We start from the raw sequence: 7,422 nt of genomic DNA, 5'->3' as shown, positions 1-7,422 counted from the left end.
ACCCATCTTTGCATTTTAAGCAGGGTGGTTTTGTTTTGTTTTACGTGTTTTAAGATGTTTTTGTGATTTGAATCAAGGGTAAGATTAATTTCCCCCAAACTATAGAGCAGGAGAGGGCAGAAGGCAATTTTGAAAACCTGCTGAAAAACTTAGCACTCGTTCTTGTCTTATGATAATTTTCTTGGGTGTCCTTGGACTAGTTTTCCGGGCTGAGAGAATGGCGCAGCTTTCGCTCAAGACACTAGGTTTTACCAGTTAACATAAAGGTAGTTGTTTCACTGTCCAAAAATTTGGATCTGTTTGTGCCGTTTCTCCCCTGTCCCCAACCCATGCATTCCAGTATATTGGTTGTGGCTGACAGCTGTCACTTTACATGAGACACCTTAATCAAGTCCCTTAATGTCTTATTCGAAACACAGTTCATCCCCTTTTGCTTCACTTTCTTCACGCACACACACAAACTCAAAATATTGCATCTTTCCTCTCTCCTCTTCCCTAATCACGGGCGTGTGTTATTCCCCCTTTAAAACACTTATCTGAATCAGGAGAATTACACAAAGAATTCCACCCGAATTAACTTTGAAGGGATCTTAGTATAAGTCTTGTGAATTTATTCATTCAGCAGACATTTATTAGGTTCTTACTGTGCTAAACTTTGGAAATGCAAATTTAGATGTTGTGCATTGCCTTTTAGAAGCTAAAATGAGGGAGAACAAAAGTAAATTAGTATTTAAATGGGTGGGAATTAACATCCTGTTAGTAGCACAAGGTGGAGAAGGCGATGACACCCCACTCCAGTGTTCTTGCCTGGAGAATCCCAGGGAAGGCGGAGCCTGGTAGGGTGCCGTCTATGGGGTCGCACAGAGTCAGACACGACTGAAACGACTTAGCAGCAGCAGCAGCAGCAGCAGCAGTAGCACAAGGAAGGGCCTCTACTGAATGCCTTCGCTGTTCTCTTGAAACGGTCACATTGTTTGTTAATCAGCTATGAGTTAATAGAAATTTTAAGGTGTTTTTTTTTTAAATGAAGGGCCATCTATTCTAATTTTATTGGGCTTCTCCTTCCAGAAGATGCTTGAAGTGAGTTACAGAAGAAGAGGTAGAGATTAGCTAATTGAAAAAGGAAGGAAATTGTTTCCGATGGAGAAAAAAATATTAGAAAAATCGTGGCCCATTTAGGGAATGTCATGCATTTCATTGCCTCTGACATCACAGCTGTCAACCCCTTTTGTCATGTGACTTGCATAATCCCTTTATGATTGTCTCCATAAATCTGCACATGTGCGCTCATTTTGGTTCCAAAAGAAGGCTTGAAGGACTTAGCCCTCTTTGTCAGTCACACCCCCTTCCTCCAATTATTTGGTTTGGATAGTATGTTTTCCTTCGTCTTCAATAGAAGCAGTTTTAAACTCCTCCTTCCAATCAGGGCCCCAAAGTTCATGTGCGACCAGTCCATCATGGTATTTTTCTTCTTGGTGAGGATTTGCCTGAAAGTTCCCTGAGGTTTGGGCTTCCCAGGTGGCGCTAGTGGCAAAGAACCCACCTGCCAATGCAGGAGACATAGATGATCCTTGGATCAGGAAGATCCCCTGGAAGAGGGCAAGGAACCCACTCCAGTATTCTTGCCTGGAGAATCCCATGGATAGAGGAAACTGGCAGGCTGTCATCTATAGGATGGCAAAGAGTTGGACACGACTGAAGCAATGTAGCGTGCACACACGCACTGTGAGGTTTGGCCACCGTGCATTTCCAGGTCGCCTGAAGCTTTCTGCAGTTACCATCCTAATACTACCTAGATGACCATCTATTCTTAAACAGCTGTTTTTCTTCCTTCACTCTGAACTCTACTGATCTCTTCTTAACATCTTACAACTTGCTGCAAAAAATAGTAACTGTCATCCTTAAAAAAGAAAAAAAAAAGCCATAGAATCCTTTCTTCAGTGAAAGCTTATGTAAAACAGATTAGGTTGTTCTGCCTGAAATAGTGGTGTTGGGCCTGAAGTCCCAACTACCTAGCAACCTCCTTCCCAGTGGACCTGCAAAGACATTCAACCCAGATATTAAAACTGTTGCATTGAAATGTAGTAGAAAACAATGCGCAGCACAATTTAACCTTCTAACAAGGCATAGTATATCTAGTTTCTCATACATAGCACCTCTTTTCTTGCCACATACACCAACCCAGTCTATTTTACCTTCTGGAGATTGCACCCATGATTTTCTATTGATGCCTACTTCTTCTAGCTAGAGTCTTTAAATCTTCCTTTGAGCTCAGATTCTGCCAAAGTGTACAAAACAAAAATATTTACAGCACCACTTTATGAAATGATTCATTTTCAAGACATTAACTACTTTATGCAATATCCCATCACACTACAAATGTTCCCTTCTGGGTCTACACACAGAGGAAGTTAAAGTATGTCCTTATGAATACTAACATGATTGGAACAGCTTATTATAACTATTCCCACCTAAAAATGTATTTTAAGGGGCATGAGACTAAGGATGTTGCAAATTGAGATTGTGGCTGTGTCTATTTCATATTGCAAATAGGACCTCTGTAAGCTTTTTTTTTTTTTTTTAAGTCTTCACATCATTCCCTGCAAACAACCCTGAATAAGGTTCTAAACTCAGATATTCAAAGAGCACTTTGGAAAAAGAGGAGGGAAACAATTACTGAAGTAATAAGTGTGGCAAACAACCTAGATTTGCAGAAAGCAAGATTTTATAGGCAATTTAGTTGGAAAGGCTTTACTTAACAGGAACTTTGAGCAGTTAAGCAGTTGCTGAGAATGGACAGCAAATAACAGATTTGGAAAGATGCAAGGTCTCTACACCAGATCCTGCTGATTTCCCCATCCATTTACCTAAATGGCTGGTTACTGAACATCTTCCTCAAACTCAGTATGTTTCTCCCTAAACCTACTCCTCTGCCTATCTTCCCCATTTCCGTATTGGCAACCCCTGATCCCTGCATCATACTTCCCTCATGGCTCAGCAGGAGACCTGGTTTCTATCCCTGGGTTGGGAAGATCCCCCGGAGAAGGAAATGGCAACCTGCTCCAATATGCTTGCCTGGAAAATCCCATGGACAGAGGGGCCTGGTGGGCTACAGTTCATGGGGTCATTAAGAGTTGGACACAACTGAGCATCAATAATTGGCCAAGCCTGAAACCTGGGAGGAATACTGTACAATTTTCACTGTCTTCATACACAGACAAGTTCTGATGATTCTGATTCCTTAATATTGCTTACCTTCCTTATATTATCCTAGTTTTTCTGATTCCATCTGGACCCTCTTTAAGTTACCCACCTCACATCTGCTAGAGGAATCCTTCAAAATGCACATGTCTGATGTGTCTTTCCTCCCTGGAAATCCTTTATTTGCTCCCCATAGCTTTCATGGTAATACTTAAACACCCTAACACACAAGATGTGTTCCTGGCTACCTCTCTGATTTTATTTCCCGCTATTTTACCCAGACCAGCCTCAACTATTTTACTGAAGCTTTCTTTGATGAAAAAATTCTATGGATTTAGCGTGGGGCAAGGGGGAATGTAAAAACTGCTATTTTACACCATAGAAACTGTGTGGGGCGTGAAGACATACAAAGTGGAAATGTTACTCCCTCAGTCGTGTCCAGCTCTTTGAGACCCACGGACTGTAGCCCATCCCCAGAATTCTCTAGGCAAGAATACTGGAGTGGTTGCCATTTCCTCCTCCAAGGGATTTTCCTGACCCAGGGATAGAACCCAGGTCTCCTGTAATGCAGGCAGATTCTTTACAATCTGAGCCACCAGGGAAGATGTACAAAGAGACCAGTGAATGGAGTGAAGGAAGAGGACATATCTGTTTAACAACAGATGGACAGCTACATGGTATTAGGATGATAACTGCAGAAGTCTTCAGGTGATGTGGAGGCATGTGGCCAGATCTCTCAGAACTTGAAGATAGAGGAGAAATATGATGAACTGCCTGCACCAGAATTTCTATGTAGAGTGGACTTCAGAACCCAATATGATTGGAAGGAGGTGCTTAGAACTTTTTGCTTAAGATTAAGAAACACTTTGGACTGCAAGGAGATCCAACCAGTCCATCCTAAAGGAGACCAGTCCTGGGTGTTCATTGGAAGGACTGATGCTGAGGCTGTAACTCCAATACTTTGGCCACCTGATGCGAAGAGTTAACTCATTGGAAAAGACCCTAATGCTGGGAGGGTTTGGGGGCAGGAGGAGAAGGGGACGACAGAGAATAAAATGGCTGGATGGCATCACCGACTCGATGGACATGAGTTTGGGTGAACTCCGGGAGTTGGTGATGGACAGGGAGGCCTGGCGTGCTGTGATTCATGGGGTCGCAAAGAGTTGGACACGACTGAGCAACTGAACTGAACTGAAGAAACATAAACTGTCCAAACTAAATACATGGAGGGAGAAGGAGTCATACTCAGACCATAAAGGACCAAAGTTCTCTCTTGGTACCAAAATGAGTGCATATAGATAGAGAGATGTTGTGGAAATGATCATTAACAGGTTATATAAGCAATGTGACAAAAGGGGTTGACAGCTGTGATAACAGGAAGAGGAATGAGTTATTTGAATGGGAAAAAAACCTAACCTGGAATTATATACATCTGACTGTAACTGAGATGACTGTCACATCAGGCGTGAGGAAAGAGGCCTGTGAACAGTTCTCCATAAACCTATTTCAACCTACATTGATGGTTTGAATAGGAGTCTTCTAAATATTCTCTAGGACCTTGCTACTTAAGGTGAGGTCTGTGGACCAACAGCATCATGTTATCTAAGAGCTTGGTAGAAGTATTGAAACTCAGGCCTCCATGCCAGACCCACTGGGTCTGCGTTTTAGTAAGATTCCTGAGTGATTGTTATGCAAATTAAATTTTGAGAATCTTGTGTGATGGCCATGGGAAAGCACTTCTCAGATCTTGGAGGACAGAGAGGGTAATTGACTGAGGGCCCCACTATTCTCTGAGATCTGTTACTGTGTTTGTACTGTAAGACTGTACTTCCCATGGGCTGCCTTCAGCCAGGCACACAGCAGTGACTCAAACCGACCCATTCCTGAGGGATAAGACACTCCTCTGATGAGAGGCTTGGGCTTCTGGGCTCCCAAAGGTCTTGCTGAACTTTCCTTAGGTTTCCTGCTTCAAAGTCACTGCAGACAGTGACTGCAGCCATGAAATTAAGACACTTGCTGCTTGGAAGAAAAATGATGACCAACCTAGACAGCATATTAAAAAGCAGATATCACTTTGCCAACAAAGTTTCATATAGTCAAAGCTATGGTTTTTCCAGTAGCCGTGTATGGATGTGAGAGTTGGACCATAAAGAAGACTGAGTGCTTCTTTTGAACTGTGGTGCTGGAGAAGACTCTTGAGAGTCCCTTGGACAACAAGGAGATCAAACCAGTCAATCCTAAAGGAAATCAACCCTGAATGTTCACTGAATATTCACTGAAGCTCCAATACTTTGGCTACCTGTACCGACTCATTGGAAAAGACCTTGATGCTGGGAATGGGCCCAGAGGATGAGGTGGTTGGATAGCATCACCTACTCAATGGACATGAGTTTGAGCAAACTCCAGGAGATAGTGAAGGACAGGGAGGCCTGGCGTGCTGCAGTCCATGGGGTTGCAAAGTCAGACACAACTGAGCAACTGAACAACAACTGCTACACAGCCTTCCTCTGTCCCTTCTTTCTGTCCCTCCATTCAAGGTCAGATTTGCATCAGTTTGATGGCTCTCAGAGCCTCTTCAGGCTCTTTCCTATTTTTTCTCACAGGCATTTTCTCCAGCAAGTTTCTTGCACATTTAACCTCATGTTGGCATCTGTTTCTTCAGGACCCAGCACAGGCTGCTTTAAGATACACTGTAACACATGTGAATTCTGCCTACATAGTACTGACTTGAAGTCATATATGTTCCTGAAATATTTTTCTGAGGGAAATATGTCCTTAAAATATTTAAGAAGCGAAACACAAACACCTTGGCACACTATTAATGAGTCTTTCCTCAATTCCTGTGCTTACTGTATGCTCCCAGCTAATGAAAGCTAATGTGGCAGACGTAGGCCAGTGAATGCTGAGGCTGTAGGTTTTCTTTGTCCCATTTGTGCTCTGGCCAACCGTTTGACCAATTATGCCCAAGAAATGTGACAGAGGCACAAAGGAGGATTCATGTGATGCATATTAAATATAAGTTTTAAGGAGAAGCTTTCAAAAAAAAATAGTCAAGGAAACAGAGCCAAGATTAACAAGCAACTGGAGAAGGAAGGAAATCCTTGAATATTTTAATATCACCATAAATAACACAGCAGCCTAAGAAGGTTAGCTGGCAATTGTACAAACAGTAGCAAGAAAGAATAATAATTTTAGGCACTTCCTGACTTCAGGAGATTCGAAGAGAATGGAAGGGTGACACCTAATGTATACTACTAGAGCTCATATCGGAGAAGGCAATGGCACCTCACTCCAGTACTCTTGCCTGGAAAATCCCATGGATGGAGAAGCCTGAGGTTGGACACGACTGAGCGACTTCACTTTGACTTTTCACTTTTGTGCATTGGAGAAGGAAATGGCAACCCACTCCAGTGTTCTTGCCTGGAGAATCCCAGGGACGGGGGAGCCTGGTGGGCTGCCATCTATGGGGTTGCACATAGTCGACACAACTGACGTGACTTAGCAAGAGCTCATATACCATGAAACCATGGGGTAAGGACCCTGATAGCACTGGTCTGATCAGCAACCCCATTTCAGAAATAGGCACCCCTATCTCCAAACAAGGTGTGCGGCCACTTCAGTGACCTCAAGGGCAGGGGCTGATTTCTCAGTAACAGTGTGTCCAAAGGTGTATTCCAAAGAAATTCATTCCTCAGAGAGGAAGGTCATAAAGTGAGGTGTTCCGTGGTCAGTCGAGTTTATCATGTCTGTGCTAAACACACCTCATCTGATAATTTTGTGTTTAAACTCTTAACACCCTTAACATTTTAACATACAATATAAATCTCCAAGAGAGGATGGTAGTACGCAGCTTTTCTGAAAGAATTTAACTAAGAAATCCCCACCTCTCTCCACCCCCTGAAATCTTAGAGCAGTAGAATTACTAGAACGCTTTTTGATAAACACTATCCCCACTTAGCATCATTATACCTTATGTTCTCCTGGTGATACAAGTTCAAGGTCACCGTTGTATTTATTTCTGATCCAATATTAAGAAGGACCTGGGTCCCCACTTGCCAAAAATACTAACTCTGGCTTAAAAAGAAAAAAAATTTTTTTTTAATTTTTAAGAAACCTCTTAACAAAGTTCTAGAAGGGATAGTTACCAGTTCTATTGTTAGTTGTTAAAACCTTAGAACAGATTGAGTTACGGCCAACAGAGAAGAGGATCATGGAAGGGAA

Source organism: Oryx dammah, unplaced genomic scaffold (assembly GCF_014754425.2).
Source record: "Oryx dammah isolate SB20612 unplaced genomic scaffold, SCBI_Odam_1.1 HiC_scaffold_22, whole genome shotgun sequence".
Taxonomy (NCBI): Eukaryota; Metazoa; Chordata; class Mammalia; order Artiodactyla; family Bovidae; genus Oryx; species Oryx dammah.
The sequence above is the reverse complement of the archived record's forward strand: the minus strand, read 5'-3'. Positions refer to the sequence as shown.